General features: G+C 40.9%; 1 protein-coding gene across 3 annotated transcripts in view; it reads left to right on the top strand.

Moving 5' to 3' along the window:
• Window positions 1–13649, top strand: part of CTNNA3 (catenin alpha 3) — an 891674-nt gene that overhangs the window by 570417 nt on the left and 307608 nt on the right. The gene's annotated exons all lie outside the window — the stretch shown is intronic.

The raw sequence follows: 13649 nt of genomic DNA, 5'->3' as shown, positions 1-13649 counted from the left end.
ATTATCCTGTTGAAGTAAACTGAAAGTAAAATTGAGAAATTATATTTCCTCTATTAAAAGAACTATACAGGTTTCTATGTGTAGGATAGAAGTGCATCAGCCTTGAGTCTGTTAATTCAAGAAGGTTAGATCTTTAAAGAATAGTACAGCTGATGCAACACCTTTAAGGTTCTTCTCTTTTAACATGTTTGAAAGATTACTGTAGTTGAAATGGGCCACTAAAGACCAAAGATTAACAGTATTTCCTGTTACAAGATCAAGGGCTCTGTTCTTCTCTCAGGTTTCAGAGCAGCAGCTGTGTTAGTCTGTATCCGCAAAAAGAAAGGGAGGACTTGTGGCACCTTAGAGACTAACAAATTTATTTGAGCATAAGCTTTCGTGAGCTACAGCTCACTTCATCGGATGCATGTAGTGGAAAATACAGTGGGGAGATTTTATATACACAGAGGACATGAACAATGGGTGTTACCATACACACTGTAACAAGAGGGATCAGGTAAGGTGAGCTATTACCAGCAGGAGAGCTGGGGGGTGGGGGGGCTTTAGTAGTGATAATCAAGGTGGGCCATTTCCAGCAGTTGACAAGAACGTGTGAGGAACAGTAGCAGGGGGGGAATAAACATGGGGAAATAGTTTTACTTTGTGTAATGGCACATCCACTCCCAGTCTTTATTCAAGCCTAAATTAATTGTATCCAGTTTGCAAATTAATTCCAATTCAGCAGTCTCTCATTGGAGTCTGTTTTTGAAGTCTTTTTGTTGAAGAATTGCCACTTTTAGGTCTGTTATCGAGTGACCAAAGAGATCTATCCTTGCAACAAAGCCTGTTGCCAACTGTGTCCACATATCTATTCAGGGGACACCATCAAAGGGCCTAATCACATCAGCCACACTATCAGAGGCTCGTTCACCTGCACATCCACCAATGTGATATATGCCATCATGTGCCAGCAATGCCCCTCTGCCATGTACATTGGCCAAACTGGACAGTCTCTACGTAAAAGAATAAGTGGACACAAATCAGAGATCAAGAGTTATAACATTCAAAAACCAGTTGGAGAACACTTCAATCTCTTTGGTCACTCGATGTTTTGAGTATGAATTATTAATAATTGTGGAGTACTTTCAATTAAAACAACAACATAAAATAAAATAAAATAAAACAGATGTACATATGCCAAATACTAATTATTAATAATTTATTAATACTGCAGAATTTGTTCTTCTCTTACTAAAGCAACATTCCTAGTGAAAGCAATGGATATTTTACCTGAGTAAAGACTAAGAGCAGCACAATTAGGTCCATGGGCTTTAATAATGGCCCAGATCATTTGTTATCAGAAAAAACCCTCTGAAGGGGGAAAGAATGCTCTGAGAATCCCTGCAGGGGGCCTCCATGGAACCTGGAGGGAGGAGATCTGCATGCAGCATGTCCCCTATACGCCCTGTGGGGGACAAAATTAGCTGTGGATTGTTTTTACCATTATGCCATGTAGGCATTTCTTTGTGTAAGCTAAATTGTTTGATGGGAACCATGGTAGTTTAATTGAAACCTGAAAAGGTTGAATTAAAAAAATCCTTGGGGCCCCAGAATGCTGCAGGTTTGAACAGTAACATTTTCTGTATTATACTGTGGAAAAATAGATATAGAATTTACCACCCTCAGAGGAAAAATCTTCATATCATTAGAATTCATAGATATAGACTCATATTACATAAGCTGTCCTGCACTGCAGCTACAATGAGTAGGAGTGATTCTGAACTGTGGTGGCAATGCGGTTACTCAAATGGAGACTATAAGCATATGTCTTCATATTGCTCACATATAAAAAATACATTGTGGATCTACACCAGAACAGATAGATAGCATTGCTGTTTACATAATTACAGTAGTTCCTGAATTATGTGCCTTCCATACACTTAATGCGGGGGATCTCTTTGAAGAATGTTTAATGTAGATAAATGTCATCACTAAGATAGCAAATAATTAAATAGTAGCTGCAAATAAAAAAGAGATACTTTTCTTGTTACTAGTTGTTTTGTTTTGTACTAAATAATTCTTTTACAGACGCTTTCCAGGCTCAGTAAAAATCCAATATTGATGAAGTTTCTACATAGCAATCACATGTAACTTTTCTTGTATATAGTGAAAAACATGACATTGGCACACGTGGGAAATACTCCCCTTTTATGTTGCAGAGATAGAAATTTGGCAGAAAATTTCCTAATCCATTTCCTAATCCATCTATTTTACACTGTGTGTACAGTGATTCTCACTACAAAGGTTCTTGGGTTTCTCTACAGGTGTTGCTCTAGGACAGACTGGGACCCTCTTACAGATGGCAACTAAACTATTCAGAAATGGGGGAAATGTAGAAGTTAAAAGATTGGGATTTTCCAGAGAAAACAGTACTGTATGCAGTACTAAGCTGTTGGAGTGGGTGGGGTTGAAAATGTTGGGTTCCTTTGCTTCTAGGTTCTTGAGGTTTCTTATTGCTCTCCCCTTCCCTGCCCCTTCCCTGCCCCTGCGCCTTCCCCGCGGGTAGATGAAACAAGGGATCTGGTCTGCATAATTGTCCATTAAGAGGAGTTGGACAGGAAAAATCACGAGAATTTAGGAGAACGAAGACCCAGCCTGTCTTCTAGGGGAGAGTCAAATCCTCTTCTCTAAGGCCTTTGTGGTTCCTCCGCCTTTTCTTCTTGTTGCTCTCAGGGTTTGTCTACACTGCAATTAAAAACCCACAGCAGGCCCATGCCAGCTGACTCAGGCTAAAGGGCTGTTCACTTGTGGTGTGGATGTTCAGGCTTGGACTCTAGGATCCAACTTGGGCTGCAGCACCACAATTAAACAGCCCCTTAGCCCAAGCTCTGTGATCCCAAGTCAGCAGGCATGGGTCAGCTATGGGTGTCTAACTGTAGTGTAGGCATACCCTCAGCGGTCTGATCTACTGATAGAGCCCAAGAGCAGGGCTGCTGGCTCCAATTAAATCCCCATTCTTTCCCTTCTGACTCCTGCTTCCTCATCCATATTCTCAGTCTCTGCCCATGTGCAAAAAGTGAAAAACTGGAAGAAAGTTTGAATTCATATTTTTTCCTAACATTTTGTTTTTCATGGCAATATGGTTAATATAGTTATGACTTTTACCATGGTTGATGCTCTGTTAAACATCCCCATCAGAGCACAGCTTCTTAATTCCAACGCCCCAATGTGCAGTAGAGAGAGACTTGACATTTTGTTCACATGCATGTAAATATAGCTTCTGTAAATCTATTCTTTTAGTCAGCTTATCCTTTCTCTGGATATGTGGTGATAAATTGAGAAAAGCTGTATTAGGAGGATATATAAGGAGTTCACCTCTTTTGAGTGTGAAGTTATCTTTAACAGTTTAAATACTAATAATTAAATAATAATCATGGAACACCTTCCTGGTAAAACAAAAACAAGTTTATATCCCTTGACTTGCCAGAAATGTATATAAGCTATTACTACCAGTCCATTCTTTCTTTGACTTGAACCCGATGACAGGATATTTCTGGAACAGGTTTATGAACTAATGCAGAAAGTTTGCAGAAAACACATTTACAGCAAAACAAAATTTCCTTTTCCAGAGATTGGTCTTATCTGTGTAATATAGATAACATGGAAAGAAAAATGATTATCTTAGAAAAAGTGAAAAACAATATTAAGTGGGGCAGGACACAAAAACTGCTATTTGTATTCATGCCTGATTTTGGGTCAGAGCCAGTGTTCACATTCAAATATGAATATTGGCTCTAAAGGCTGAGCATATTGAGAACAGTTTATCATTCCAAGAGAAATATTGTTTGTTTGTATTGGGCTGCACTGGGCAATTCTATGCATGCAAAAATTAGAGCCAGGGACAATTATGTAAGAGATGAATGGTGAAATCCTAGTTTTCTATGAAGGACCTATGCAAGGGTGAATGTGTGGAGCAGAATTATACATATTTGTTACAAGAGCCCCCTTGCCCAAAGAGGCCTGAATGGATTGAGGGAAGAGAGACTTATGGGGCAGGATATGCTCCAGGGGTTACCTTACTGCTCACTTTTGAAAAAGAACAACTACACACCCGACTAAGCACATGCACACACACAGCCAGCAAACATGCTGCAGATTTCAGTGTACGGGGTAGCTGGCTGAGAACCAAGATATGTGCCCTAGCTACCACTGATGCTATGTTACGTGACATGGAAGCTGGCTTCCTCTTAGTCTCCTGACTCTCCTGAGTCCTAGCTAGGGATTCTACTGCTTGTGAGAAGCATTCAGACCTCCATTCTCCTTTCTAACATCACAGCCACATATTACAGGCTGGGCTTTGCCTCTAGGTATTTATAAAGCAAAGGATAAATGGGGATTTTCAAAGGCACAAATTATGGTTAGGCACTTAGCTCCCATTGACTTTCAATTATTCCTATTACTGTCAATGATAGTTACACAGGTAACTAATATTTGTGAAATCACCCCTGAGGTCTATGGATTTATTAATTTGTTTGGTTGGGTGTAGCTGGAGTGGTCAGCAGGCTTAGGATGAGCTAAGGAAAGAGAATGATTTATTCCCTTTGCCTTAGAAGCTGTTGTGGTCAAATGTGATACTTTTCTTGAAAATACAGAAGGCATAGAGCACTTGATACAGACACAGCGGCGAAATGAGGACAGACACATGGATGTATTTAAGCGGCAGGCCACAATTTTATTAAACTTTAACACAGGGAGGGGCCTGCTCCCCACCCATTGTCCATACTCTGCTATACCAGGCATTTAATAATAGGTTCCAATGTGGGTGTAAGAGGGCTCCTCCCCTGTAACCTGTAATTCTGAGTAGACTCTTCTCAGCCTACCTCCCAAAACTCACCTAACTCTAAGTCCTAGCACCCTCCTCCCCACAAGAGGGACAAAGGGTACAGAAGGGTAGAGACCTTGGCCTGCGAGGGCCACAAAGTCTGATCTCAGGGTATGTCTACACTGCAATGTAAACCTGAGCTCTGATTCAGGCTCAAGCCTAACCCCACTTCTGTCCACATACAAATCACGCTAACACAGGGTCCCAGGACCATGTGTGGCTGCAGGGTCTGAGCCCAGGTCAGGCATTAACCCAAGGTTCAAGCCCCATTGCTTTGCAATATAGGTGCAACCCACTTGATTCAGGTCCTGGAAGTCCTCCAAAAAGTATCCCACAATCCCATCTGTCAACTTCCTTTGTCCTCTTTATCCTAAGAATCTTGAACCTACTGTATTGAAAATGAAAGCAACCACCCTTGGTATACTGCAGCAGCTTAGTAAGTCAATATTAACTCATCTGTTGTCTTCTGACCACTGAGCTGCAAACACACCATCAGAGAACCTTCTGTGTTTGCAATGGAAACCAAACAGAAGATGATTAATGGGAGTACAGCCTGATTTTGGAAAAGCTCTGGTGCAAGGCCAGCAAAAGTGTGGACTTTAGTAAGAGTATCAGGAATGACCACGCATGCTAGCAAACAGTGAACAAGCTGTCAGCTTTGCAAATTTACTGGGCTGGTAACCAGTGCAGGCAGCAGATTAAGCCACTCAAGAGTGAGTACTGGAGAACCAGGAACCAGAACTGCACCACTGGCAACTTGCAAAAAATCATGCCTGTTTTATGAGGAGTTTGACCCAATGCTGGGCACTGCACCCAGCACGGAGCCAAGGATGACCTGGTCAGTTGGGATGGTGCCCTGCTGGCCCAAGAATCTAGCATGGGGGCTTATGACAGCCAGCAGCAGGCACCGAGTGGGGACAGTGAAGTTACTCTGTTGCTGAAACTGGTTCCAGAGCAGGTTTTGTGGCAGGAGCAGCACATTCTGGGTCCATACTCAGAGGAGCTGATGTACCCTCCAAGGAAGAGCCCACTGTGGAGCCTTCAGCAAACACCAGACTGAAGCTGCCCCTAAGCCTGGTAAGTTTCTGGATCCGTATTAATGTTCATTAATACTGTAATGGGAGGGATTTCAGCTCTATGAACCAATGCAAAAGTTATGAGAAGCTCCAGCTAGCAGTGTGTATCTGCTAATGGCAAATTGTATGCCAGTGGCGTGGCTCCCTTCCAACTCTCCTCCCCTTTCCCCCTCCCCTGTCCCCGATGTGGAGTTCAAAATGGGGACTGGGACATGCAAACAGTAAAGAACACCTTTAATGTATATTTTTACTGGAAAGGCAAATATTTTTGCTAGGGCCATTCCTGTTTCTTAAAAATAATAACCTGACATGGGCATGCCTCAGATAGATACTAAGCACATTCCTTCTTAAAACACTGTGGCTTGAACGCAAAAAACTCCCTGGAAAAAATTTCTTCCTGCCCTCCCACCCCCACCCCAATGAGCAATTGGTTAGACCTGCAGCATCTGTCAGGCCAGATTTCCATTCCTAGTTCCAAATCAGTAGGGCGGTGCTGCCAGAACAGAGCTGAGAGGCTCCACATGGCCCCCATTCCAGATTAAATCCCTAGATCTGGGGAATAAAACCTAGCACTCCTCTTGGGGAGCCAGTTTTGAATAGAGCTGCGGAAATCTGACAAATGAGCACCCCTCCCTCTGAAACTGGCCAAGAATCTATCCGGTATCCCTCTCAGGAAATGCCTCCTAATTAGTTCCTCACTGTCTGCTGGGACTATCCCCTTTCACAACCGGTCCTATCGAGTTTCCCCACCTATTGAGGCAGGTGGGTGGCATTTCTATGACTATAAACTTAATGGCTTATTTCAGATGGAACCAACAAAGTGAAGGTTTGAGGTGTGTAGAACAGGTTTAATAGAAATCATAATGACTCCCAGCTGAAGTAAAATGCTACATGAAGCACTGAGATCACATTTTGGCTTCACGTTTATGGGGGAAAAGTGTGTTGGGGTTGATTGTCTAATGTGCTCTCAGTGTCTGTAATGTCTTTTTGTGTCTAGTCTCGCAAGTACTCCATGGTAGAATGTCCATTGAGTTCAATGGGAATTTTGTACCTGGACTACTCACAGTGTCAGACCTTTTGATTGCATGTTAGGAGGAATTAAATACTGGCAGTATATTTCTATTTGCACTAAGCTTTAAACTATTTTTATTGATACAGTAAAATTGAACAATGTCCGTAAGTGCACCATTTTTCTCCACAGTCTTCACACTAACCTGCCCCATCTATTGATTTTATTAATATTCAATATATGGATAACTCAGTATATTGATATAATTTCTGTCTTACTTCTCCATAGCAGCTCCCTCTACTAGATAGACTTTTACAATACATTTCAAGTATGTCCAAGCAGAATTAGATGTGGGCAAAGAGAATCTTATTTAATAAGAGCCACCAGGAGCCTTCAGTAAGCCCTTTGACCTAAACATTTTTTCAGGTTCAGAACAACTGGGTTAACTATTTTTCCCCTTTTTTTGTGGGCTTCCACATTTCTTGATTCCAACTAGTCATGGCCAGAAGCCTTGAAATCCTGTGAGATAAACTATTCTGGCTTAATTGGAAATGGGAGGTACATGAAATCTCTTTGTTAATCCTCTTCCTGTGACATTTCCGACCAAGGCTCAGAAAAAAGTTTGGATAAGCATCCAAAGTTTTCAAAGATTATCTGAGTCGACTCAGAAACCTGTACATCCATCAGAAGGAGAAGTAAGAAAGGCAGATGGGAGGTGTTTGGATCATGGCAGCTTGATCAATAGAGGGGAAAGATGGGTCCTGGCTAGAGCTGGGCAATTTTTTTTTGACAGATTTTTTGTGTGTGAAAAAAATTTGACAACACTGAAATATTTCAGAAAGTGTGCGAACAAGTGCAAACAGCGAAACCATGTACACGAGAGAAACCCCCTATTGTGGCACGTCACCTTTCCATCCTTCTTCTTTCTCTTCTCTCCCCAGTTACCAGGTTCTTGGTACTTTAGAAGGAGGGTGGAGGCATCCACAGAGGAGAGGGGTCAATATGTAGGGCTGCAGGGGGGTGAGGTTGTCTCCCCACTCCTGGGGCACAATTATATTTGCTACCCAGCCATGGAGTCTTCCAAGCTGCTTCTGGACTGCAGCACAGGGTAGCGTACAGAGGAGTCAGGCCGTGTGAGTGATGCAGCAGGAGCTGCTATCTTGTGGTCATTCGTGATATGAGCTGCTCAAACAGCTGTTTCTGCTGAGCTCAGTCCTCCTCCCTTAGCTCCCATTCATGTTTCAGGAACTGCAAAGCAAGTGCCTACTCCTGTGCTGAAACCCTGTGGTCAAGCTGTGCAGCCAGTTTGAGCCTTTCTTCCTACTTCGGGATACCTTTCCTCTAGCCACAAGTCCTTCTGTCTTTGTTACTCGAGTCTGCTTGTTGGCGCTCTCCAGAAACTGAGCTATAAGTTAATCAGGGAAATGCTTCCTCTTTGAACAGTCCATGGAGGTATTTTGGCCTAAGCTCCTGCTGCAGTGTGAGCAAGCTGAGGAGGTACTGCAGCTGGTAGAGGTTGAGGGGCCTGGAACAGGACAAGACACAGAGGGTTATTGTTTCAAATAGTTCGGTGCAGGAACACAGAAAAAATCCTTGTGGAATTCAGAGGACATAAAATGACAGTTTTACAAACTGAACTGAAATGAATGGTAGAGGGTTGCTTCAGACCACAGAAGATTCTTGGACAGAGCCTCGTTAATCACAGCAAAAGAAGCGCAGGCGCAAGAGTAAGTTAAAACCGCAAAGCTGCTTTTTGATTTTAGAAAATTGCAAAACTACTTGGGTTTGGCAGTGGAGTGGGGCCAGGGTGTTAATGTGGTCAGCGGCTGTGCTACAAAAGCTTTTTCTATGATTTCAAGCCATTTTTTGGATGACATAATTCTTGTGGTACCTGACTGGGAAAGGAAGATGCTATTGAATACTGTCTCTGAATTTAAGGCCATAACTCTTCTAAAACAAGTTTAATTCTATAATAGTCAATATTAAAATGCAGTCAGTAGTGAGAGCCTTAGTATTTGGCTCCAGGTTGCGTAAACAATGTTGTTGATAAGCACATCGACAGTTACGTCTGTTCCTATTTTTATATATGCCATTCCTTTTTTCACCTTTTGATATTAATGAAAATAGCAGAATAAGTGGCATGTTCCTGGACAATATAATTATCATTCCTTAATGTCATTCTCTTTTTGTGTTTGTGAACCTTGTATGCTTTAACTATCCTTGACATTAGTCCCTCACTTTAGTTGACTATTAAAACACCAAATAGCATACTTTGTATTACCTGAATCTTCTGACTCTGTAAATTTGTTAATCCTTTTAGTTGCCAGAGTGGTATAAAGGAGCCTTAGTGTAACCAAGAATCAGAACCATAGTAGCTAAGGCTTTACAAGCAGTGAGGGTATATATATGTCACATAACCTTTCTAAAAAATCTCATTAAACTATTTGAAAAACTGTTTTTCTCTAATGTATGTGTCATATGGGACTGTATCATGGTGTTGTATGATATAAACATTTTATGGTGATACATCTTGATTTTAATAAGGTTTTGGATGCAATCCCATGTGACATTCTCATAAGAAAACTAGGGAAATATGGCCTAGGTTAAATTAATATAAAATGGATGCACGACTGGTTGAAAGATGGTATGCAGTATAGTTATCAATGGTTCACTGTCAAACTGGTGGGACATATATACTGGAGTCCTGCAGGGATCTGTTCTGCATCCAGTGCTAGACAAATATTTTCATTAATGACTTGTATAATGGAGAAGAGATTATGCTCATAAAATTTGCAGATGACACCAAGCTGGGGTAGGGGGGAGGGCTGCAAGCACTTTGAAGGGCAGCATTAGAATTCAAAATGATCTTGAGAAATTGGAGACTTGGTCTGAAATCAGTAAGATGAAATTCAGTAAAGACAAGTGCAAAGTACTGATGTTGAAAGGAAAAATTAAATGCACAAATACAAAATTGGGAATAACTGGCTAGGCAGTATTACTGCTGAAAAGGAACTGAGAGTTATAATGGATCACAAATTGAAATGAACCAACAACATGATACAGTTGTGAAAAAGACAATTATCACTCTAGGATCTAGTAACCAGAGTGTAGTATGTAAGACAGGAGGTAATTGTCCTGCTCTACTCAGTACTGGCAAAGCATCAGCTGGAGTACTGTATTCAGTTTTGGGTCCCTCACTTTAGGAAAGAGAGAGATGAATTGGAGAGAGTCCAAAGGAGAACTAAAATTATCAAAGGTTTAGAAAAACTAACATATGAGGAAAGGTTTAAAAAACTGTGTGTTTAGTCTTGAGAAAATAAGACTGGTGGTGGGGGGGCTATGATAAGTCTTTAAATACATTAAGGGCTATTATAAAGTGGACAGTAATGAGTTGTTCTCCTGTCCACTGAAGATAGGACAAGAAGTGATCAGCTTAAGCTTCAGCAAGGGAGATTTAGGTTAGGTATTATTTCTAACTTTAAAAATAGTTAAGCTTTGGACTAGTCTTCCAAGGAAGGTTGTGGAATCCCCACCATTGGAGGTATTTAAGAATAGGGATGGTCTAGGTATTCTTTGTCCTGCTTCAGTGGAGAATGCTGGACTAGATGACTTTTTGAGGTCCCTTCCAGCCCTATATTTCTAAGACTCTGTGATTCTATTGCACTCATTTGGGATGACCAGCATAATTCAGTTGTGGCTTTGTCACTAAAATGATCATCCAAAATGCATGTTGATAATATCTTTATGCCACAGCATGCCCTCTCTATATAACATGTAGATTACCCAGACGGGCCGGGTGCAGGCCGCAGGTTGCCCATCACTGCTATAGAGAATACATGATCCCTGCCTTCAGAGTTTACAATCCAAACAGACAAAGGATGTGGGATGGAATAAAATACATCAATAAATGCCTGGGATGGAGTTTGGCAGCCATCTTACTAGGTTCAGAATTTTTATTTTGGATTCTTTTTTAATACCCCCTTTCCCAACCACATCTCATCTGTCTTGTTGCCACAGGTTCCCAGCTCACTCCATTGCTACCTATTGTGTCCTTCCACCTGTACCTGCCAAACCCACATCACAGATTTAGGGATGAGTGTGAGAAAGATAATAACAAAAAAGGCAAATGCAATGAAGCCCGTGTTACTAGGATAGAGCTACACCTGTACACCCCACTAGCACATGTATAAATAGCAGTGTAAATGGTGAGCCAGTTCCCCATTCCTGGCCAATGGGAGCTGCGGGAAGCGGCAACCAGTACGTCCCTGCGGCCCGCACCTCTTCTCGCAGCTCCCATTGGCCAGGAACGGTGAACCGCGGCCACTGGGAGCTGCAGGCAGTTGTGCCTGCAGATGGCCAATGTAAACAAACTTTCTTGTGGCCCACTAGCGGATTATCAGGTTGCCCACTACTGCTCTATAGTCTTATAAATAGTATGGCCATCCCAAATGAAAATCATTATACTATTGCAGTCTAGTAGGTGTTCTCTATATACATCACTCAGGCTTTACAAGTAAATACTATATAAATATTCCTTTTCAAAGATTGTTGATTAAAAAGATTCTTTTTTTCCTATTAACTTCCTGTTCTTGATTTTTATATTTTCTTTATTCCTTGCCCTGATTTTACTTTGAATTGTTTTTCCTTCTTTGGTTTTACATATATTAATTTCATGTGTATTTTGTTTACAAAAGCATGCTGTATATTTAAAGAAATTGCATAATACTCCTTTACAAAAAAAAAAAGAATACTCGAGTCAGTTAATAAATGTACAAAATCATTCCCTTAATATATTGCATTTTTCAGATAACAGAGAGTTTAAAAATATTTTATGCTGCTATGGATTTTTGCAGCTAACAAAATCTCAATTTCCTATGTATTATATTTACTTTCATATCACAGAAAGTCACCCGTTTTGTTCTCTTCCCTCATACATAAAATGGGTGGGGGATGGAGGGAGTATTTTGTTAGACAATCATAAAAACTGTTCACCAATATCATCTTAATCACAATTGTTTCACCTCTTGGCTGAAGTGTCTGGTATCACACCTTTTTTTGTGTGTGTGCCTAATACAATTTTCTCCACATAGCACAGTCTTTTACAAGGGCAGAAGTAATAGAGGGGAAAATGGGGAATAAGTGATTTCCCAACCATCTGCTTTAAAAGAGATAAAACAGATGTTAGTATCTCTAACAATATCAACATTCTTCTTCAGTATTGTCTCCAGACTTTCAACAGACAAATTAATTAAAAGTACATACAATGACCTTAATGATAATAATAATACTTCTAAAATGGAAAGGATGACATTTTGGTATAAGAAAACCAAATATGTTTGTGTACAGTTTTTTAGCATGTTATCAAGATGCACTCATGCTACTGATGAAGTCAATGAGAATTTTGCCATTAATGTCACGAGGTGCAGTAGCCTGAAGGAATTTTACAACTCCTGTTAGCTTATTTTTACAAATGTTAAAATAAATATAGTTGACAGTGCAATGATGGCTGTGCCAAAGAGTTGTGTTTTGGGAGGTTACCAGCAGAGTCATTCATGAGGTGATTTCCTTTGCTAGTACTGCAGTAATCTGCAGACTGCTAGTTCCCCTATTACATTTCCAGAAACACCACAATGTAAAAACAACATGCAACTCTAGAGTGATGGCTGTTGTCTGCTTTCCATTTCCTGCCTTTGGGCTCCCAGACTGTCTTTTGTGACTGCTCTCTCCAGGCCTGCTGGGCTATTCAGTCACTGAGCCAATATAAAGCCAAAAGGGCATATTTCCCCCAGGAGGCAACTCTTTAATACCAATTTTGACATTGTACATCTGCCTAAACCTACCTCACTACCTCAGACCTAGCCACAACATATAACTATTGAGCTCATGAGAATAACTATCAAGGGATGCTCCACATCCATGACTTTGCTTATAAATTATGGCAAATAACTTAGGTCTAAATTATGGTTGGTTCCTGTGATGGTGGTCATGGGAATCTTCCTCATCTCTTTCAGCCCATCCTTTATATGGGAGACAGCCACAAATACAGTCTGTGATCTTGTGAGCTGAGCAGGGAGGATCTGGAGTGAAGCACTGCTGCCTCTGTGCACCAACCAGCAGAACTGGCCAGTTGTGTCAGAGGAATGTATCCTGCACACCCGCTCAGAGACTCCTGATGGAGATTGCCTCTGCTCCCTGAGGCACAACGATGCCTGCTGTTCCCACTGGGATGGCGTGACTCTGAACTGTAGCAAAAAGTTACAACAGAGCTTAAAACATCCTATTGTTATTGTCGTTGTTAGTTCTTCTGTCCTCCTCCCTCTGCCCAGAGCAGAACTTGGGTTTTTTAGCTACCCATTACATCTTGTCTTTTAGATATTAAGCTCTTTGGAGCAGTTCTTTATTATATGTTTGTACATTGCCTAGCACAATAGTGGCTTGACTTATCTGAGGCCTCTAGGCACTATGCAATAAAGATAATTACAAGACTAATATAATTTTGTGTGATAACTGAAATATAATTTATAATTAATATAATGAATGTCATATAATTTATCATTTAATATATTATAAGTACATTGTGCTGCAAGGAACAGACCCTACACAAAAGGAGAGAACATTAGCAGTAGATGCAACATCCAAATCCCATGCTCTTAAGAGAATGATCAGTAGTGCCAGATAGGGAGATTAAGGTTGGGATAACTCA

Source organism: Chelonia mydas, chromosome 7 (assembly GCF_015237465.2).
Source record: "Chelonia mydas isolate rCheMyd1 chromosome 7, rCheMyd1.pri.v2, whole genome shotgun sequence".
NCBI lineage: Eukaryota > Metazoa > Chordata > Testudines > Cheloniidae > Chelonia > Chelonia mydas.
Note: the sequence above shows the minus strand (reverse complement) of the source record. Positions and strands in the feature narration are given on the sequence as shown.